The sequence below is a fragment of the Natator depressus genome, chromosome 1 (genome assembly GCF_965152275.1).
Source record: "Natator depressus isolate rNatDep1 chromosome 1, rNatDep2.hap1, whole genome shotgun sequence".
Taxonomy (NCBI): Eukaryota; Metazoa; Chordata; order Testudines; family Cheloniidae; genus Natator; species Natator depressus.
In genome coordinates, this window is record NC_134234.1 from 264636445 (window position 1) to 264660400 (window position 23956).

At 40.4% G+C, this 23956-nt stretch overlaps 1 long non-coding RNA gene across 1 annotated transcript in view; it reads right to left on the reverse strand.

Annotated features, from left to right (window-relative positions):
* Positions 1-23956, reverse strand: part of LOC141986494 (uncharacterized) — a 153152-nt gene that overhangs the window by 11741 nt on the left and 117455 nt on the right. Inside the window, exons 4-5 of the long non-coding RNA XR_012639296.1 lie at positions 13254-13428; positions 9637-11081 (exon numbers count right to left, since the gene is read on the reverse strand). This is a non-coding gene — a long non-coding RNA (uncharacterized LOC141986494). The remainder of the gene's footprint in view (positions 1-9636; positions 11082-13253; positions 13429-23956) is intronic.

A 23956-nucleotide genomic window follows, 5' to 3' on the forward strand; every position in this document is an offset into this window, starting at 1 on the left:
TCTTAAACATAAAAAAGAAGCTTACAAGAAGTGGAAGGTTGGACATATGACCAGGGAAGAGTATAAAAATATTGCTCGGGCATGTAGGAAAGATATCAGGAGGGCCAAATCGCACCTGGAGCTGCAGCTAGCAAGAGATGTCAAGAGTAACAAGAAGGGTTTCTTCAGGTATGTTGGCAACAAGAAGAAAGCCAAGGAAAGTGTGGGCCCCTTACTGAATGAGGGAGGCAACCTAGTGACAGAGGATGTGGAAAAAGCTAATGTACTCAATGCTTTTTTTGCCTCTGTTTTCACTAACAAGGTCAGCTCCCAGACTGCTGCGCTGGGCATCACAGAATGGGGAAGAGATGGCCAGCCCTCTGTGGAGATAGAGGTGGTTAGGGACTATTTAGAAAAGCTGGACGTGCACAAGTCCATGGGGCCGGACGAGTTACATCCAAGAGTGCTGAAGGAATTGGCGGCTGTGATTGCAGAGCCCTTGGCCATTATCTTTGAAAACTCGTGGCGAACGGGGGAAGTCCTGGATGACTGGAAAAAGGCTAATGTAGTGCCAATCTTTAAAAAAGGGAAGAAGGAGGATCCTGGGAACTACAGGCCAGTCAGCCTCACCTCAGTCCCTGGAAAAATCATGGAGCAGGTCCTCAAAGAATCAATCCTGAAGCACTTACATGAGAGGAAAGTGATCAGGAACAGTCAGCATGGATTCACCAAGGGAAGGTCATGCCTGACTAATCTAATCGCCTTTTATGATGAGATTACTGGTTCTGTGGATGAAGGGAAAGCAGTGGATGTATTGTTTCTTGACTTTAGCAAAGCTTTTGACACGGTCTCCCACAGTATTCTTGTCAGCAAGTTAAGGAAGTATGGGCTAGATGAATGCACTATAAGGTGGGTAGAAAGCTGGCTAGATTGTCGGGCTCAACGGGTAGTGATAAATGGCTCCATGTCTAGTTGGCAGCCGGTGTCAAGTGGAGTGCCCCAGGGGTCGGTCCTGGGGCCGGTTTTGTTCAATATCTTCATAAATGATCTGGAGGATGGTGTGGATTGCACTCTCAGCAAATTTGCAGATGATACTAAACTGGGAGGAGTGGTAGATACGCTGGAGGGGAGGGATAGGATACAGAAGGACCTAGACAAATTGGAGGATTGGGCCAAAAGAAATCTGATGAGGTTCAATAAGGATAAGTGCAGGGTCCTGCACTTAGGATGGAAGAATCCAATGCACCGCTACAGACTAGGGACCGAATGGCTAGGCAGCAGTTCTGCGGAAAAGGACCTAGGGGTGACAGTGGACGAGAAGCTGGATATGAGTCAACAGTGTGCCCTTGTTGCCAAGAAGGCCAATGGCATTTTGGGATGTATAAGTAGGGGCATAGCGAGCAGATCGAGGGACGTGATCGTTCCCCTCTATTCGACACTGGTGAGGCCTCATCTGGAGTACTGTGTCCAGTTTTGGGCCCCACACTACAAGAAGGATGTGGATAAATTGGAGAGAGTCCAGCGAAGGGCAACAAAAATGATTAGGGGTCTAGAGCACATGACTTATGAGGAGAGGCTGAGGGAGCTGGGATTGTTTAGTCTGCAGAAGAGAAGAATGAGGGGGGATTTGATAGCTGCTTTCAACTACCTGAAAGGGGGTTCCAAAGAGGATGGCTCTAGACTGTTCTCAATGGTAGCAGATGACAGAACGAGGAGTAATGGTCTCAAGTTGCAATGGGGGAGGTTTAGATTGGATATTAGGAAAAACTTTTTCACTAAGAGGGTGGTGAAACACTGGAATGCGTTACCTAGGGAGGTGGTAGAATCTCCTTCCTTAGAGGTTTTTAAGGTCAGGCTTGACAAAGCCCTGGCTGGGATGATTTAACTGGGAATTGGTCCTGCTTCGAGCAGGGGGTTGGACTAGATGACCTTCTGGGATCCCTTCCAACCCTGATATTCTATGATTCTATGATTCTATGGGTGGGAGGGAGCTCGCCTGCCACCTGTCCCCGACCACCAGGCCAGAGCTCTTGACCCAGCTGACCCGGGCGGAGGAGGCCACCAAGTAGACGGCCTGGCAAGCCTCCACCCGCACCAAGTAGCTTGAATCCTGGACCACGAGGAGCACGTCGTCGGCATATGCCAACAGGACCAGCCGCAGCTCTGGTTCCCATAGCACCAACCCCATCAGCCTCTGGTGGAGGAGACAGACGAAGGGCTCAATTACCAGAGTGTACAGCTGGCCTGAGAGGGGGCACCCCTGCCATACTCCCCGCCCAAAGCTGACCGGCTCAGTCAGGGTCCAGTTGAGCCTGACCAGACACTCCACATATAGCACCTGGAGAAAACCCACAATGTGAGGTCCGAAGCCGAACGCTCGCAGAGTGCCTAGGAGTTATCTGTGGTCCACCCTGTTGAACCCCTTCTCCTGATCCAGGGACAGAAGGGCGAACGACAGACCATCCCTACACCCGAGCTCCAAGAGATCCTGGACCAAATACAGATTATCAAAGATGGTACAGCCCGGGACAGTGTAGGTCTGGTCGGGGCACAAATATTCAAACTGGACCACCTGGGTGCCAGAAGACATGTGGTCCACCAGTCTCAGAGACATTCAAACTGTCACGAAAGACTGAGGTTGCAGATTGAGGCAAAGACATCAAATTGTCTGAAAACAGTTGGTCAGTAGGAACGCTCTCAATGTCATGGAATCTAACAGGCCTCAATGAACTCGATTTTTTGAGTGGGAGTCAAGGTTGACTTTCCAGTGTTTAGGATGAAACCAAGACCATTGAGTAAGCACAATGCAGTGCTGATGTGAGTGAGAACTTCCTCTCTGGATGTGCCCATCAGTACCAGTTGGTGATGTACGGGAAGATTTGGATGCCCTTTTTCCTGAGATATGTCATAACCACAACCATCCATTTGGTGAAAGCTCAAGAGTGGAAAACAGGTTGAATGGGAGGACCGTGTATTGAAAGTGGCATTCTCCCATGACTAAGTGAAGGAACTTTCTGCAGCTAGGTAAAATTGCCACATGAAAGTAGGCATCCTGAAAGTCCAGAGTGGCAAACCAGTCATTCTGAGACAATGCAGGGAGAATAGTCGATAGAGTGACCATTTGGAACCTCATATACCTGATATTTGTTGAGGCCTGTTGAGGATGGGTCTCACCCTTCCCTTGGATTTGGGTATCAGGAATTGCCGGGAGGAGCAGCCGTCATCCTGGTGTTTCAGCAGAACCTCCTCCACTGCTCCCAAAGCCAACGGAGAGCTGACCTGCTCAAGGAGCAGTATCTTATGAGCGGGGTACCTGAAGAGGGACAGGGAGGGAGGGTGGGGAGGAGGTGTGGAGAACTGGATGGCATAACCCCATCTGGCAGTGTCTAGGATCCAGTTGTTGGACTTGATTGAGCCCCAAGCATTGTGAAAGCAGGCCAGCCTGTCCCCAAAGGGTGGAGTGATGAGGATGGAGAAGCAACAACTGGAACAGTGCTCTGGACCAAGGAGTCAAAATGGGCATTAGAGAGTGCAGGGGCGCATGGATTGGCTGACCCCCAAGCCTGACTCCTTTCTCCTGTGGAATCTATTCCTCTTTCTGAGATAGTCCCATTGCTTTGGAAGAGGGAAAGGCTGAGCAAATGTGTATTGCAGGAGATATTACTGCTGCTGCGTGCCATAGTGGCACTTCTGTGCTGCCAGTGTGTCCATCCCCAGGGACCTCAAGCTAGCATTGTGACATACCCAGGGTACAACCCAGACTCATACGTAGCTATGTCACTCTTGTCCTCTAACCTGGGGTGCCCTTTACCCTGTTTTGCTGCCATAGCCTCTAGTCTGGACTGCCCACAAACAGCCTCCAGCATGGCAAGTCACTCCCAGCGATGTCTCTGTGTGTGCTGCAACTAGCCAGCCACACCTTGGCTCTTACCAGCCTTGGTTATATTTCAGGGTGACCTCAACACATCCCTACTCCTAGATTTCACCCCAGAAATGTATGCCCTATACTGTCTAGCCCTCTCCTGGACAACGCAAGCGTATATAAAGTCCATAATTTTATTAATAGAAATGATATGCACATATCTTGTTACCCTGCATGGACTTTCCCAGACCCTTGACTTAAACACACTGGATTAGATAAAACAAAACAAGTTGATTAACTACAAAGAGATATTATTTGTACTCACTTAAAATCTAAGACATAGAATTCAGAAATAGTTCTACGAAAAATAAAGATTAAATGCAACTGGTGCCTAATTTAAACTATGTTAAATTCAAAGGGAAGTTTTTTGTTATGTGCTCTCAGCAGTCTTACTAAGCACACATTCTTTTATTTGACACAGAACTGTTTGCCAACTTCAGTTTGGAACATGTGTTAAGTTCAACATACAGTGGAATCTTATAACTTCACATATAAAATATGTGTGGCAGTATTGTCAGGACAATACTGAGAAGCAAGTTGAGTTTTCAGAATACCTTACAAGGCATACGTTCTACAAAGATCATTACAACAGTGTGTGGGGTGTAGACACAAGGGTACATTCTGTCATAAGCATATCATCGGTTTTCTCTGAAAACAGAGGTTGGTCGTCAAAAGGCAAGTCCTCGATGGCTTGCTGGACATTGGACACAATACCCAAATTCTGCAGCCAGGAAGCCCTCCTCATGGTGACTGTAGATGCCATCACCCTGGCCCAAGATGTCCAAGATATTGAGTGCAGAATGCAAGGACATCTTAGCCACCAAGCAAGCCTTCCATAACAAATGCCTGAAACTCCTCCTGTGAGGTCGTGGGCAGCCAGTCTGTGAACATGGACATAGCTGTCCAGTTAAGAAACGCATATCTGGACAGCAGGGCCAGCTGGTTAGCAATTTGCATTTATAAGGACGAGGACATGTATCTCTTTTTGTCCATAAGGTCCAATTGTTTGGAATCTCTGTCCTTGGGGGTGGACTTGGATCTGCCCTATTGGACTCTATCATTCACCAGAGTCATGACTATGGAATTTGGGGGCAGACAGGAATAAAACCCCTCAAACTTCTGCAGGGGACCGAAATAGCACTTCTCCATGCACTTAGCCACCAACGGTACTGAGGCTGGGGTGCTCCAGAGTGCCTTAGCCAGTTCGAGGAGTGCATCATTCATCGGGAGAGTGACTCTCCCAGGGGAAGATGGCTGTAGAGGGTCACCAATCTATGGGTGTTCTTTTGCAAATACTCTGCTTGGATGCCCAGGGAAGCAGCTGTGTGGTGCAAAAGGTCTTGGTACACCTTAAAATCCTCTCGCACTGAAGGGAAGAATGAGCCAGGCAGCACTACGTTATCTGGAGACGAGGATAAGACCTTTAACTGAGGCAAAGCTGGATCTTGTTACAAGGATGATATATCTGGGAGGGAGTACTCTGGAGGTTCTGCATAGAGAGGGACCACTGGTGCCTGGGCCTCCCATGGACCTATGGTCACCACCACAGACTTGGCCAGCGATTTTGCCTTTGAACAAGACTAGCAGTGGAACCTCTGTGATCGAGGAGCTTCCCACTGAGTCCACCGAGGCCACTGATAGGGCATCGGTGGCCAGTAGGTGCCAGGCCAAGGACCTCCATCCCAGTGATAAGGATGGAGCGAGACCAGAAGGAGCAAGTATGCGGTCTGAATTATCTATCGCCCAGAATGAGACAGGAAGCAGCACTGCAGATGGAGGCGGTACCGTTGGTACCAAGCATGTAGGTGCCTGAAGCGGTGTTGGTCATGATGTCAACAGCGGTACTGGAGTGACCTTGGAGACATAATGGGATGATTGCCAACACTGAAGAGACTGAATGTCCAGAGGAATTATCAAGAGGGGGTCTATATCGTGAGGCTTGTAGTTCCAGATACCCACGATAGAGAAATCCATTTTTAAGTAAACAGTAAGATGCCAGCAGGGAGGAGAGCAGTTTAGAGAAAGCACCAGGATAAACTGCTCAAAACTACAGGGCTGCAGCCACAGATCACCCATTTGAAAATTGAGTTATATATAAATATAATCATTTATAGACTACACCCACACATGTTACCCGGAATTATCGCCTTGATCTCTTGTATCATTTGGTGGACTTTCTGATGTGTATTCTGGGATATGGTGGGCTATCTCTAAGTTTGGTTTCTGCCCAGGGGACACACTTTTGATAAGTGTACCCATTATTTTGTATTGCTATCAAGATGTTAGGCCAAACTCTGATTTCAGTTACACCAGTGTCACCCATTATAATTCCACTGACTTTTCAAAGGAGTTATGTTACATTTATACCAGTAGATGATTTATACCAGTGTAGATGAGATCAGGCCTATACCCACATATATACATAAAAAAACGGGAAACAGCTACGGCTGTCGCACGATTAAAAAAACAATAGAATACTATTTATTTTAAATATTTTGGATGTTTACTATATTTCCAAATATATTAATTTCAATTACGACACAGAATACAAAGTGTACAGTGCTCACTTCATATTTATTTTTATTACAAATATTTGCACTGTAAAAAAAATATATTTTTCAATTCACTTCATACAAGTACTGTAGTGCAACTCTTTATCATGAAAGGTGAACTTGCAAATGTAGAATTAGGTCCAAAAAATACCATTCAAAAACAGAACAATGTAAAACTTTAGAGCCTACAAGTCCTACTTCTTGGTCAACCAATCACTCAGACAAACAAGGCTGGTTACAATTTGCAGGAGATAATGCTGCCTGCTTCTTGTTTACAATGTCACCTGAAATTGAGAACAGGCATTCGTATGGCACTGTTGTATCTGGCATTGCAAGATATTTACATGCCAGATGCGCTAAAGATTCATATACCCCTTCATGCTTCAATCACCATTCCAGAGGACATGCTTCCGTGCTGATGATGGGTTCTGCTTGATAATGATCCAAAGCAGTGTGGACTGACGCATGTTCATTTTCATCATCTGAGTCAGATGCCACCAGCAGAAGGTTGGTTTTCTTTTTTGGTGGTTTGGGTTCTGTAGTTTCCGCATCAGAGTATTGCTCTTTTAAGACTTCTGAAAGCATGCTCCACACCTGGTCCCTCTCAGATTTTGGACGGCACTTCAGATTCTTAAACGTTCAGTCGAGTGCTGTACCTATTTTTAGAAATCTCACGTCAGTACCTTCTCTGCGTTTTGTCAAATCTGCTGTGAAAGTGTTCTTAAAATGAACATGCACTGGGTCATCACCGGAGACTGCTATAACATGAAATATATCCTGAATGCAGGTAAAACAGAGCGGGAAACATACGATTCTCCCCCCAAGGAGTATAGTCACAAATTTAATTGACACATTATTTTTTAATGCGCATCATCAGCATGGAAGCATGTCCTCTGAAATGGTGGCTGAAGCATGAAGGGGCATACAAACATTTAGCATATCTGGCATGTAAATACTTTGCAACACTGGCTACAACAGTGCCATGCGAACGCTTGTTCTCACTTTCAGGTGAAATTATAAATAAGCAGCAGACAGCATTATCTCCTGTCAATGTAAACCAACTTGTTTGTCTTAGCGATTGGCTGAACAAGAAGTAGGACTGAGTGGACTTGTTGGCTCTAAAGATTTACCCTGTTTTGTTTTTGAGTACAGTTATGTAACCAAAACAGTCTGCATTTGTAAGTTACACTTTCATGATAAAGAGATTGCACTTCAGTACTTGTATGAGGTGAACTGAAAAACGCTTTTTTTTTTATCATTTTACAGTGCATATATTTGTAATAAAAAATAACAATATAAAGTGAGCACTGTACACTTTGTATTCTGTGTTGTAATTGAAATCAATACTGAAAATGTAAGAAAACCATCCAAAAATATTTAATAAACTTCAGTTGGTATTCTATAATTATTAATTTTTTAATCGTGATTAATTTTTTTAGTTAATCGTGTGAGTTAACTGCGGTTAATTGACAGCCCTAGAAATAACCAACCACATTTGATCTAAAATGGGATTTTCACAAGTGTATAAGTGAGTTGGGTACCTAACTCACTTAAGCACTTTTGAAAATCCCATCCATAAACTACTGTACTTAGCTAAAATATTTTATCAATAAAATATTTTAGCTAAATACAGTAGTTTATGGATGGGATTCATATATACACACACACCCCTGTAAGAGCGAGACAAAACAATTAATGTATAAATAATGTTGTCATATAACGGTTTTATTAGCATCATTTTGACACTGCTAGCTACTCACAAGTGGAGAAGCCACAAGTGAGTTATGCAGATCATCCCAAATAAGTTTCCAGTAAATCTTTGTCAGAATACTGCTCCATACTATCAAGTATCTTCACATGCCATATATTTCAAAGAAAAAGGATTGTAGAAGTATTTTGATTGTTAAAGCAATTATATTAATAATATTTGTGTACCTGCCCACTTATAAATGCCAAGTGCCTTGGTACCATCACTACAGCTGTCTATTGCTTAGGAGAATTAATACTAATATATTTTTAAAACCTCAAAAAATGTATATAAAAAGATTTTCTAGCACTTAAAAATATCAGATATCTCAGGACTTTCAGGAACTAGAAGCAAGTCCTGGGTATGCCATCAGGAAGATGGGGATGCTCCCTTTCCAACAGTATAAACCTCCCATTTCAAACCTTGACAGATCATGAATCTTATCTGTCACTGGTCCTGGACTGAATATTGCCCAACCTGGGTAAAAAGTAATGACATTTTTTGTGTGTGGGGTGTATGCATGTGTGTGTTCATGCATGTGGGTGTCAGGTCCCTGCTTTCCTCGGTGGGGAGGGAAGTCTCCAATCCTTAAAATATACACTATACACAAGGGACATTTTGATTGTTTTCATGCTAATGCTGAGAAGAACAAAAGAATAATTTATGTCCCCTGCTGACACTGATTTTGTCCCAGTTTCTTAAGCTTTCACAGTTAAAGTTTAATTAATTTTTTTCAGACTTTCGGTTGCTGGAAATGGGGTGTGTGAATTGGCAGCACTAATCACCAGTTGCTGGCTATTAATGAAAGCACTGCACAGCACTTCTTTGGTATTGTTTTAACTCCACTTAAACAAGACGTCTGGTAGACAATTTTCAAGTGGAGCAGCTGCAGACCTTGCATGAACAATGAAAGAAAACAGAAGTAAGGAAACAGAGGTTAACAATGGACAAATAATAAACTCACAAATCAGTCTTGTAAATGACATGTAGTTAGTAGATAAAGAAATAGTAAGAAGAGTAAAGTGTGATAAGCTTGCAGCTGCAGCTCTGCTTACTCACCTACTTTGCAGCTTGTGGATTGTTCATGATCTGTACATGGATTGGTTACAAAAATTAACAGACCAATCAGAAATGTATGAGTTGTTCTGGATAAGCTGAGTGGAAAAGGTTTCAGAGGGAATCCCAGCAACAATATAAATGAAAACAAAATTAGGAAGACAGAATACTATAAGCAAGTTACCAAAACTTACTATTTCTCTGCTAGTACTGCTTCAGAATCATCTTCCAAAGATTCTGGACCGTCTTTCTCAGAAAGTGATAATCAAAGTAAAGATATGGATATGAACTTGTTCCCTCAGGAGAGGGAAGAAGAAAAGGCAACTGTTCCTGAAATATAAGACAAAAGTAATGATAAAGAGATGACGCATATTTCCTACCGTTTGTCTGTACAGAAGGCAGAGACAATAATAGTAATAAAGAGGATGATGTTGCTGTTAACGTTGAACAAAATCTGGCTAAATTGTTTTTGATAATTGAGGAGTTGTGACATTATTTGAAAGAAACAATGGACAATGCCGAGTAAAATGGTGACAGTCAAATGGAAGCACAAACATTGTACAAAATGTGCCAACGGGAAACTGCATTTATGAGTATCTTATGGAATGTAATACCAGAGAGGTTTGACAAAACTAGTGTAAAGCTTTAAAAGGCAGGTCTGGATCTTGTCATTGTTGTTAATTTGCTGAGTTCCTTGGAAGAGCCGGTCACAAGCTTACGGTATCAGCTTGATGATTTTGAGGATCAAGCAAAAAAATGGGAAGTGATGATGATGAGTCCCGATGTCCAGTGATGTGTTCTATGTAGGTGTCCCTTGACCACCTGATGGCATCTGACACCATGAGTTGCCTCATCAGCCAAGCATAGCATTGACCGATTCCGCATTCTCTCAGCACTTGCTCATTACTGGGGTCCCATGAGCCTGAGGCTCCGACGATCAGTGCGTGTGTCTGGACCTGGTAACCCTTAGCTCTCAAGGTTTCGGCCAGAGGGGCATATTTCTCTACCTTTCAAGCTTGGGCATGGTGGAAATCCGGGGTCCTGTTCTCGAACGGCACTGTGACCGTCCACCATGAAGATCTTCTTCCAGTCCTCATTGGTGACGACAATGTCTGGTCGCAGTTGGCTGTCAGTTCCAGGGATGGCGGAGTTTATGGCAACCTTCCCCGTGGGTGGCAGGATGGCTCTGGCCAGGCAATCTTGGATGGCGTTGTGTCGCAGCTGCCAATCTCTCGAATGGGGCTTGCAGCTACACAGGACGTGGGGTAGCATCTTGTTGGTGTAGCCGCACTTCCTGCATCGCTTGTCCTGATTCCTGTGGCGGATGGCTCCGTTCAGAGGAACGCAGTTGAGCCACCCTGTGGATGAACCTCCAGTCAGCAAATCGGGCAAAGCTGTCCGCGGAGAGGAAGTGGTTGTTGGCGTCCCACTTGCACGTCACCTTGAACACCTTGCCCTGGTCTGGCTTCCATTTCAGGTTTTCCACGTATTGGCAGCAGATGGCATCCTTCAGGGTCCTCGCCAGCATAGTTCTAGCTCTCGGAGTGATGATAATGTGATCTGTATTCTTCACCTGTGGCACCAGGACTCCCAGCTCCTGTCGTTCTTTGCACCATGTCCAGTGGCAGCCGATACGGTTTGCCAGTCGTCGTGTAGCATTGTGGGCACAAGTCCAGAATGAAGCAAAGTCTCCCCCGTCTCTTCCAAATTCACCTTCCAGTGAGCTGCTCAGGTAGGTGGCAACATCTTGGTTGGAGATGGTCCTGGCGATTCGCTTCTTGATGGCATCCTTCAGCACACACAAAGTTCAACTCATAAAAGAGATCTAAGAACAAATAAAGAGAAATGAAAGTATCCCACCCCTGCAACAGCTTCTTACAATGATTCGTCTGGGAAAATTCTAAGCATTTTATCTGAGAACGTGGTAGCATCAAACATGGTTGTTTATAGTTATACAAACTATTTCTCTAAGACTAGTGATTTACTACCTTACATCTCCTGTGGCTAACTTTCAAATAACAAACTTATGGAAGATCATCTTTATCATAGCTCAAACAATGCTAAAACAAACAAACCCACCCTGCCTCCCCAAAAAGAGAGAACCATTGAAACTACTTTCAGACTTCACAATCTGATAGTTAACTAGCCATGTCTCTCAACTTTTTTGGATACCTAATTTGTCTCATTTAGCCTTCATAATATTGCTCAATTTATTTAACATGGCACTGAAGCTGATGGCCAATCATGTCGGGCAAGAAGTAGTGCACATTGGTCTGGTTATTAATTAATCTGGAAAAAACTAAGTCCCTGGCCATTACCATTAAGCAGCCTCCAGATTACAACCAAGTATTAACTTGTCCAGATGGGACATTAAGCAGGTGGAAATTCAAATATTTGGGCAGCATCATAGATTGTGATGAATGATGCCTTAAAGGTATGGACACTTGTATACAAGCAGCTGCTGTCATGTTTTGGGCCCTTCAGCAGCTTCTGTGGGGATGTTTTGGCATGAAGCTTATTACGAAGCTGGTGGATCTATAGAGCCACTGTTATACCAACTCTGTTTTACAGAAGTGGAACGTGGGTGCTGAGGAAGGCTGAAGAATACCAGATTGACATTTTCGATTCTCGCTGTCTTGGTCAGCTGCTTCACATCAAGTGGCAGGACAACATCAGAAATGATGATATTTGAAGCCACACCTAGCAACTGTTTTATCAACAGGTTCAATTTTTGTGACTTTCTTGGTATAGATATATTATTAGAATAGAAGACAAATGAATTCCGAAGAGCATGTACCAAGGAACGCCGCTACACAACTTGTGATTGCCTGGGGACCAAAACTTTTGGTGGTGTGATAAGAATGCTCTTCTAGGTTCCAGTGGGAAATTCCTAATTCATAGTTTTTTTCCCCCACTCCTCAATCTGCATGATGACCGATAAGCAACATACTCAGTCACCACAACGTGTATGCTGCATTTTGGTGGCATCCAAACATGTAATATCCAAACATCCATAACATGTAGGTTGTAGGGTGACATCCTAGCTCCATTGACACCATTTTTTTTTTGCTAATTAGTATTGCAGTCTCTCTTTTGTTCTTTTTATGAGACATTCACCAAGCTTCTCTTAGCAAATATCAAAAATTTTAAAACGATCTAGGTTATGTGAAATGTGGCTCTTCTACACTGCCCTGTCTTCTTAAGAATGAGAGGATCATAGAACAACCTTTTGACAGAACTGTTGATTCCCCTAATATTAAGAGAGAAGATTTTCAGCTTATGTGAAGGCTCCTGGCTGGTACACCTTATTCTTCTTAGCCTCTGCTTGCCTGTTCTTCTTCAGACCAGACATTCCTCTTGTAGGATGCTGCTAATCTATCGTGACAAAAAAAAATTTCAACAAAAACGTAAAAATATCTTAGCACTTTGAAGCATCATATCTGCCTGCTGCAGCAAACTCCATTTCAAATTAAACTCCTGTCTCCACCTCCCTTCTCTGTAATAAAACAGGATTTACCTGATTTATAAAAAAGCAAATAAACTGTGTTTTGGTAGTGTATATGATAAATTGGTTTGAGTACAGTTGAAGGATATATCATCACATTTGTCTAATCCATAAATTATCCAGAGTTTTACTATTTCAGTTTTATACTTTAAGTGGCTTCTGAAGTGCTTCTTCAGAAAGGTGGAGAAGATACATTATCTAGGGGTAATTTACACAGAATGAAACCCTGGCATTTTGCAACACACACGACGACTCTGTTGGCATCATGAACAAGAATGAGTCTGGCAGGTCCCCAAATACTTGATAGGAGTCTGTTTCATTGGTGAGGCTCAACAGGAATTCATTCTCTTCTTTGGCCATGTCTTTGCTCTGATTTCTCCATAAATGGTGATCTGTCTGGCATCATGATCCATGTGGTAAAGTTTTCTGCCTCTCTCTTGCTAGCCTTTTCCCCCTTCTTCTACAAACTGTTAAAAATGAAACTACTATTACCTATTTCTTATGGTCTTGGTTGGGTCTGGGTCCAAGAAGTCTGTGTGCCCTCTTTCTCCAGGTTCAAGGAGGCTGCTGTCTATCTAAACCTTCAACATTTCAGTAACGCTGCCATCATCTGTTACTTAATTCCAGATCATCACTTCATTGGTCTCAGCTTTTTCCAACTGCTTGTCTAAATTATTAAAAAAAAGATTGTTGAAAGAAATAATACCGTTAATAATACTAAACCTTGAATGGCCTGGATGGCCAGCATCCATCCACTTGCCCTGATGTGCTGGGCTCTCACTGAAGACTATTGTGAGCTGACAGTCAGACTACATATCTGTAATGGAGCAGAAATTCTTTACAGAATTCCCTGTGCATACCAGATTTTTTCTTCTATACCTCTCCCCCTGCCAGTGAGCCCTCCTTTGAGGCATTATTTCTTTCTTCCCATTTATCTGAAAAGTGGGAGGGAGCAACTATCATGTCAGATTTCTGAAGAACCAGAAACAAAAGGAGAGGACACTGGTGGCACATCTGTCATCCAAGGCTTCCTGCTACCTTGGGCTTTGGGCTTGACTATATGCAAAAGCTGCACCCATTTCATTTACGGTGCGATAACTGTATTAAGCTAAAGTGAAATAGATCTGATATAAACTGAAATAAATGTGTCCACACAGCCTTTTGCACCCTTAAGTAAATCAGTTAAAAAAAAGTGAATTTACCTTAATTTAGTGCAACTTCTCTGTGCATAGGCCTGGAAAACTGAGTTGATAGAAACATTAATTATCACATTTTAATTAATATATAAATCTGTACTTAGCACCGGCACAGACAAACTCAGTTGTGTTTAAAAACAAAATTAGCTGGTCTTTGTTTATACCTTTTCTAACACAATCCACTGTACCAGTGTAAACAAAGCCTAAGTGAGCAAGGACCTTGGGGGAGCTGATGTGGCAACTCCAGCTATGGAAAAAAGAAGGCTGGTGTGGTGATGGAATCAAAATGTGCCTTGGTCTTACTGATACTTATTTCTCCTTCCAGCTCTTATTTAAGATGGTAGGAGAGGAAGTGAAGCAGCACCAGCAGTGCCAGCTCTGGCAGCAAGGAAGAGGTCCTGGCATCGGATCAGAATTGCCTGAGCCCCACTACTGCTGATTACCTCTCTCCTACTGCCACCCCACGAAGTCATTTAAGAAAAAGATTTGATTTCAACATGGTATTATAAATAAAATAGCTTTGTACACTTGAGTTTAAAGGCTATTAGGTAAACAGGATCATTCTATCACAGAAAAAGCAACTGGGACATATTCCAAGGGAAAAGAACACTGAAGAAATATGTGAAGACAGATGGTAAAATTCAGAATGGGTAGGTTTCTAGCACTATGTTTTAATTACATAATTACTTTGGTCCCTCCCTATTCTCTGCCTGGGACTCACATTTAATTTCCTGTGGACTGTAATACTTTGGTTTCAGAGTCGTAGCCGTGTTGGTCCGTATCAGCAAAAACGAGGAGTCCTTGTGGCACCTTAGAGACTAACAAATTTATTTGGGCATAAGCTTTCATGGACTAGAACCCACTTCATCAGATGCATGGATACTTTGGTCTAGTTTTGATTATTGGGTTTAGTGTGCAGGTACTAGCTAGTGTTAGTGGCCTGTGACATACAGGAGGTCAGACTAGATGATCTGGTGGTCCCTTCTGGCCTTAAACTCCATGACATTAACCTCTTTTTATTTATTTCTTCTTTAAGGTGTTTCAGGGAGACTGAAATGCTCCAGAAATGCATGATGGGATAAAGAACCTTTTTCACCAGCATCTGTAGGGTGATTTTAATGCGCCCTAGGTCAGTAAAGACCCAAAGCCATTACAATCTGACGGCTCTTTCCAGGCTTATGTGAAAGTGGTTGGTGGTTTTAGTCCTAATGGACACATTTCCACATGACTACAAGTAAACACAAGGTTGCATTGTCTAAAACCCACTGTGTCCTATTCCAGACTCCCATCTATACCAACTGGTACATTTTATTACCACTGTTTTTTGGGTGGGGAGGAATACAGATAATATGTCCAAAGAGAGATTTTACAGGGAACTAAGGAAATAACAAATGGAGGTTTACCATTAGAGGTTGGGGCGAAGAAGAAAAACTTCCCAGGCAAACAGTTAAGATGGAGACAAGTCACCTTTACTCAAATTACTTGGATCACAGAGCTCTCAATCTACAAGATGCAGCTTGTATGCCACATCATGCAACACTGAAGCACATGCAGTGAGCTTTCACACTAGCCCCCTAGCAGCTGCATGTTTTGACCCACACTATTTGGACCAGCTCTGTGTATAAACAGGTCATATATATTTTACATCGCAGATAAATAATTAGACTATCTTACTATGCTACATTTAAAAAAAAATATCTTGGAATAGGGCTTCTGTGACCAAATGTACCACTATATTCACACTCTACACACCACTGTAAAAATCTGTACAAAATATGCCTTGTGAGGTACCATTCGAAAAGCTCATTGGTCAATATCAACACGGTGAAATGTACGTAGCAACATTATATGTAAAGTTATGAATTCCCTCTATATGATGGCAGCACATGTTCAAACCCATATAGCCCCGAGTGGGCAGGGGTGGTTAAGCAAGTCTATCTTAAACAAAGGAATGGGTGTTCACCTCAATTTACATATAAGTACTAAACAAGGTCCTTGAGACAGCAAGAGGGAGACAAGGCAAATCTTCATTTCAGCATACACAGGGGAGAAAGAGCATGGCGGCACCTTCACCCCCAGACTCCACTATTTGAATAAACTTTGCTGCAAAGGGTAATACTCAGAAGAATCCACTTCAAAGGCAATGGGGGACTGGACCATAAAAATAAAGGGCAAGAACATCTCACCCGGTCTACCTCTCTCTCTCTCTCTCTCTCTTTCTTTCATGTAAGAACTCAAAGGAACCAACCCTTTGGACTGGGGGGCAGATCCTGATTTGAGAATTTGGTCGGCTGTGTTGCTGGGAACATGTAGTAAGGATTTCACCTTGAATCAAATCAAGTTTGTTAAGATCTAGTTACTAGAAAGTGCTGTCTCTTTATTCTCATAACCATTTCTAATTTTAATGCCTTAGACTTGTACTCACTTAAGATCTCTTTGTAATTAAACTTTTTTGATTCTTTAATCAAAACTAATCCAGCATTGTGTTTAAATTGAAGTGTTTGGTAACTCCAATTAAAGTAACAAACTTTTGCACATTGACCCCTCATAGGGGCAACAGACCTCTAATATCAGAACTGCCCAGGAGAGGGCTGCACAGTGCAGAACCAACATTTCCGGGGAAAATCCAGGACTGGGGGAGTGTTTGGGGTCATTCTGCAAGTGGTAACATAGGGCTAGTCTACACTGGCAGCGCTTTAACGTGCCTTGTGCGGTCACGGCACAGCGCTGGGACCCAGCGCTCAAATAAAACCACCTCAACGAGGAGCGTTTTACAGCGCTGTAACTTGCTGCACCCCAGGGGTGTATTTTTTCAGTGTAAACAAGCCCTAAGGCTGGAGGAAGCCTGAACGTTGACTGAAATGTTGTTAGCAGGCTGAAGCTATACGCAGACGCTCAGGGTGTGACCTGCATGCTATTTTGCTGTTTATGAGGGGCCCAGGTTGGGAGCTCCAGCAGCAAGGCATTGTGATGCAATCAAGGTTGCATGGCAGGTAGTGACACAGGCCCTCACTAGTCTGGATCGCACCCCAGACTCTGATAGCTTCCAAGGGACGTTGTGGAATCCCCATCACTGGAAACTGTTAAGAATAGATTGGACAAAATATCCCTCAGGGGTGGTCTAGATTTACTTGGTCCTGCCTCAGAACAAGGGACTTGTTGACTTGATAACTTCTCGAGGTTCATTCCAGCCCTATATTTTCTATGATTCTATAACTGTAAAGTAGAAAGAGAACCAGAGCCATGGATTTAACTTTCCCATTTTCATTGATAAGACTCAATATGACAGTGTAGTACATAAAAACAAAACGTACATGAAAAATAAAGCATCTCAGTTGTCTTAACAAGGCGCCTCCCATGCCTCCTACACTATGACAAGCTGGCTTATTTCTATAGTATATTTAGTAGAAGTAGTCCTGCATTCCTTTAAATTTTGATAATTCACTGTGTAGTTTGTTTGCAGCTACTTCTGATGTAGGTTGACAAGACAGTCAACCTGTTTGCCCTCTCTATTTTCTCAGCAATAAACAATTCTGGCTAGCCATACCGATAACCATTTAATATAGTATTTCATTTTTCCTGCTACAAGGAATTCATTATGTGAAAGTAAATGAGGCCAATGGGACAACCTATGTTCACTCCCATATCATAGAAATAATCTTTATTCTGTCCTAGTACTGCCAAATTTGAGGGAGTGTTCAAAAAGAGTTTCTAATTTTGTCCTCTCACTTGTCCCTATTTCAAGCAAGTATAATCATCGTGCAGTACACATCTTTTAAGACTTGCCAGTGTCCATTCTTAAATTCTTCTTAATGAACTTTTCCAGAATAAGTTTGAACCATGGTTTATCTATACATGTAATCTTACCATAAAGGTTTTATACATTTTGTTTAATTAGCTTTGAACCATCAAAGTTCCTAAGTAAAGAACAGTAATAAGGAACATAATGAAAACAGAAAAGCCTGACACACAAAGGCAAAAGCTGAGGATTTAAAAGGCCTTTAGGTTGGAGCCAGGTATAGCAAATGCTAGTCAACACCAGACATGCCAAACCCACAAAAAAAACCATAGAAATTGGGCTTGTTTTTGGCTTAATTGGCTTGTGAGTTGCTTGTTGGCTAGTTTGTAGCTTGTTGCTTCTTTTTTTTTTTTGATTGGCTCCTGGCAAGCAGGGGCAAGCAGGAGTGGGAGGGGGAGAGAGTCATGGGTACACAGCAGGCCAACCACAGTCCCAGACTGCATGTTGGGGGGGATCTAGTCACAGAGTGTTGGGGTTCTTAGGGATTGGCTTGTTCTGGCCTTGTTTTGAAATGGCATTAGCTTGATTTTTGGTTTATTCTGAAAGTTGGGGTGCTTATTTACCACGTGAAAGCTGGCAACTGTGGTCAACACTTGGATGTCTACAGATTAGCGGGGAGGGGAAGGGAAGAGGGGCACCTACAAAACTATTTTCATAAGTTCTCTTTATTCTCAGAAAGAGAAATTTAGAATTGTTTTTCCTGCATTTTAAACAATAAATAGCTAGTTCAGCAAAATTACAGTTTTCTTTGCAGATAACTGTACACCAAAAATATTTTTAAAGCAACTTTTTGCTGTAATTAAGTGAAGATGAAAAAAACCTACATGCTGAAGTTGTTGAAATTCTTGTGGAATTTATTAACTTCAGTGCAACTGCTAAGACCAAATGAGCTTCTTTAATTTCCATAATGAAATTGTTTTTATAAAGTTAAAAATACTGTAATGAGGCCAAAACGGTGTGCTTTCAGAGGCTCCCATGGTGAAACAAATGAGATTTTAGCTTCTCTAATTGGGCATACTGCAAGCTGGGCTTGATGCTGTCTTCAGCACAGGATGTTTGTTATCCCTAACAAAACAAAAAAAAAAAAAAAAAAAAAAAAAAGGTCTACAGCTGTCAGCATAATACTATATAGCTTTTCAGAAACTAAATCATCAGGAAGAAAACTGCTGCTCTCTGACTGGGACCACCCAAAGGGAGAGATCAAGTAGAGAACAGCTCTACTTTTCCTTGATTAGGAAGTTATTCGTAAGGTAATTTGTTTACCACTATCAAAGAGAAGCTTTTGAAGGAACTGTTGAGAATTCCCAGAATCCTCTAGAAGAATTTTATTTAATTAAGCAATGAATATGGATATTCTCCCCCCCACCCACCCCTGAATTAAATCTTATTACCAGTCAACACAAGCCTTTGGAGTCTTACTGGTCCTGCAGGAAAAAAAAAAAGTTAGAGGCATTGTGTTTTGTCCGCATTGCCAAACTCTGCTCTTTTGCTGTCATGTACAACACCATGGTAACAGCCTGTAAATCTTTAAGAGCTTTAAAATCATTTGGATGAAATATTATTTTCATTTTCCCCCAAACATTGCTTTCACATGTAAGATATAGAAAAAGATAGGCCATTCTAAAATGATTTTCAGCATCTGAAGATTTATTATATTTAAGTAAATGTATTCTTTTATCATTAATCATGATTTAATGTCTGATGCAAGTGCAGTGCTTCCACACAACAAATAAAGTAATACTAGTACAGTATCAGAGGAATGTGACCAAACTCACTTTCTGAAGTTAACATTTACCCCATGACATTTAATTCTGATGTAAAATTAGGAACAGAAGGTATCCTATAAAAGGCAGAACAATACTAACTGTTCTTTACTCAAAGCCTAAACCACCACTAAAAGACTAACTGATTTAATGTTTCAGGAAATTTTCCTGATACTTGCAAAACACAACATAAGCCACTGATATACTTACCTAACCATTCGCAGACAAATTTTACTATTCAAAACTGTTTTCAAGTAATGATTTCTTTGTTAATCGCTGAAGGAATTTATTTGTAAGCTTGCTAGCCACACTCTATTCATGGTTTTAGTCTCACATACAGAATGTTCATGGTTGATACTTTCCTCTGTAGGTTATTATCCCTTCCCCGCTCTTCTGCTTTGTTTTTACTCCCCCAACCATTCAGTTGTCAATGTGCTGTACAGGTGAAGTAATATTGCTCTTGGGAAGATAAAAATCAATGATTTTAAACAAATAAATGAAGACTGGATTTTTATTTAAACTGAACTTTTAAAATTTAAATTAAATACAAATTTATTCTTTTTAAATAAACATTTAAAGTCAATTTATAATTGACAACCTATGTTAAGGGCTAAGCTTATTATAATCTAGTAAAATCATTTAAATTATATATAAAAAACATTAAAACTTGACAGCAAACATGTACTGCTTAAAGAAAATCACACCACTGAACTGGTGGACGTCACTGGCTAAGCAAATGGAACCTGAGGTTACTGATGTGCTAAACCGGTTTGTGATAGCAGTAGCCTGATTTTGCAGGTGCAGGAAGAATATTTTCCTCATTTGAGCTTATTCATCTAGTTCAGTTCAATGACTAATTCTTTCAAAGTTCCGAAATCAATTGGGAGTTGAAAAAGTAGTTGTGTTCCTCGTCCAATCTATGTATTAAAACTAGGTGTGAGAGGATAGGCTCTACTAGTTCTAAAATCTTCAAGGATATGGTGAACAGAAACAATCAGATCAATATACTGATTTCAGCTAATATTTCTTGTTTAAAAAATGAGTTAGTTTTAAATGCAAAAACTTGTTTTTCTATTGTGTCCAGCACATTTAAGATAGTTTTATTAAATAAAACAATTAAAATGCTGATTTTGTGCATTTTAATTGAATTTGAATTACGATCCAAATATAGCTTGGCACAAATCACAAGTAAAAAATTAATCTTCATCTAGAAAATTTGTAATGCATCATTCACTAGTTTCTACCATAAACAAAATGTGAAAATTAAAAATCTGAATTAATGTAAATTAAGTTAAGATATATAATTGCTTAAATGTTCATAGATATAGTATATCCTCCTGGTCAGCAAAAAGAAGCACCACATTTAGTGTAAAAGCTCTATTTAGTTGCAAAGCAACAAGTTTTAATGGTTACCAACTGATGAAATTCAACCTTTCTTTAAGAAAATAAATAAAGACAACAGATGCAAAACACAATTAGAATCAATTATTTAAATCAAGGTTTCTTGCTTGCTAATTTAAATCACAATTAAAATCAGTGATTTAAATCACATTGATTTAAAATCAACCAACCCTGGTTACCACATGTTCTACAACTTCCTCTTCTTTACTGATTTAGAAAGCATAAGAATCAAGAAATACAGTACTACCCTCATGGAGGACACAGGAAAGAATTACGATGAATGGTATTAAAAAGAAAATTGGAAGAGAAATAGTAATACAAGAATTAAGGGGTGGAAGAAAAATTGAGGGTATAGGTGAAATCCTAGGCTATTGAAGTCAATGAGCATTTTGCCACTGACTACAATGGAAGCAGGATTTCACCCTTTGTTTAGAGATATATAAAGCAAACACAAAGAATGAATGAGGAATATATGGGATGGGACTGAATATCTCTAAATATCAATATGCAGAATTTTATGGGGTTGGTTTAGAAGGATCATGTTTGATAAGCATCTGAAGATATTTAAGCAAACAAAATTTTTGGAAACTCTTCAGTTAAGTTTCTCTTCAGCAGGTTTCCATTACCATTATGTGCTGAATTTATATTTTAAAAGGGGAGGGGAATCAAAGGGGTAGAACAGAATAATTAAATATTTCTATAAGATTCCAGCTCTTACTGATTATAGTCTCACAAGCAACATTTATAGGTCAGGGATCAGCTTTGGTTAATTAAAATATCTAATTGCCTAAAGTCAAACTTAGCTTTGGACTATAGAGAGTTTCTTAAAGTCTAGCAAGTTAATCTGAAAATTTTCAGCAGTAGATACAAGCAAAACAGCCTCACACAACTAGAAAGTTCAAAGGAAGCAGAGATTGAGAGTCTCCTCTGAACACCGGGATCATTACAAGGGAAAATAAAGAACAGGGTACCCATGCTATAGTTTTGACTTGCTGATGAAAGAATATCAAAGAAATTATAAGCCTTGTCACAATGTCTGCCAATAGCAATTAAATAATAGGCTCCTTTGTGCTACTAGACACTAAACAATGATTCATAGCACTAATTACATAATTTATATTTTGTATTAAGAATTATTCATAATATATCCCATGAATGTTTCTAGGTTATGAAATAGCTTCTGCGTTAGAAATTGACTATGTGTGTACCTATCTAACACTATAGGAGATGCTATTAAGCTCTACATCCACATTACAGCTCTGTATAACCTGTCAAAATACTGACAGAATTTTGATCTTCAAACTAGAAGACAAATGTAAACACTCATATTTAAGTTGCTGCCAAAGCTAGTCACAGAATAGATTATAATTGGCGCCCCATTACCAATTTTCAGAAATAATTATACTGTAAATACTGATGGTTCAGTTATAAAAACCAGATTTACAACAATATTTTAAGAGTGTAAGATCCGAACAGACCTGTTGAAATCTTTACATCAAGCATCATCACTTAAAATAATTTAACAGTTTTACTTTTATTAATTCATCATATTATTTTTCTAGAATCTAGAATCTATTGAAACAGTTAATTAACTAATCAACAATTAATTTGTTCTTTAAAATACAAAGATAGTGAAAATTGTATTAAAAAATAAAAAATATTTTAATAGTAAGATGTCTTTTGTAACACCATTCTCCTCTACAGATTATCACAGTGACGGCCACATATATTGTTGCACTGATGGCATACTGAGCAACATTTATCATGACAAGAAGCAAACAATGGATCTGTGTCTCTGTTACCAGTTCCATTTCCTAACAATTTCATTCTCATTATTTTAGTCCGGTAGATTGTTACACACACACACACACACACACACCCTACCTCACACTCTACTTTGGGGTTAAATTGCACTTTGGAATTCACATTATTTTGTAGATGTGTCACCATTCATTTAAGTTGCTAGGGTTAGCACTTCTTTTCTATCAGCTGAAGCAGTTAATTTACTTTCATTGACCATCCAGGAGTGTAATCTAACACCTGTTTATTTTCTTTCTCTCAGGCTACACACAAATCTAAAAAAAAAGTATCCTTTCTTTTTTATATTCTGTAGTTTAAATTCATATGAATGTAATCTTGAATTCTTAAATTCTCTGAGGCAATTTGTGCATGGAAATGTTGGGATTTTTACAGCATCACATCTGTGCATGCATGTTGTGTTTAATAGAAGACAAATCCTTCAGGCCATATTGCAATTGATGCATCAATGCTAAACTTATTTGAAACACAGTGAAATGTAAGTGTATTACATATTTTTCAACTGATGGCTAAATTATTTTTTCCACAGTCAGGGTAGGTTATAGAAGATTAAACACTTTTTTCATTACTATATAAAAGCATCCTTTGTGTGTGAGAGAGAGAGAGATTAAGAATGGGGGACCTACATTATGTAAATGTGGAAACAAATGTTTTCTAAAATATTAACATTCCAACAGTTAAATATTTAAATCAGACTTACTAAATCATACCAAAAGGTAAATTAAATATGAGGGGGAAACTTATCTAGTCTCATTCTCTGCTATTTTTGTCCCATTGTAAATAATAAGACTATTTTTACTTCTCTCTAGACATTTATAACCCCACCAAATGCTAATTCACACTTATCGTTGAGAGTTAGAACTAGTTGCCAGAAACATGTTCTGTTCAGTCTGCTGCTTCATTTTGGGTTAAGAGACTGCGGTTTTGACAGTAGGGCCATCTGCTGTTAACTTTCCTTCTCATCATCATCCTTATTTTGCTAGTCCAGTCAAAAGCAATTAAAAATGTTTTGCCATTATAATATGTAGATAATTATGATAAATTACAGTTTTAAAATGAGTCTAAAATTATGCATATGCTAGGTATTTGCCTCACAGTTATGAATATAAAAATATTCCTGCACTTGTGAAATATTACTATTTTATTAGTGATGTTAGCTCTGTAATGATATACCTACAAGGAAATTTCCTAGGCACAGAGTCTGACAGTCATTAGAAA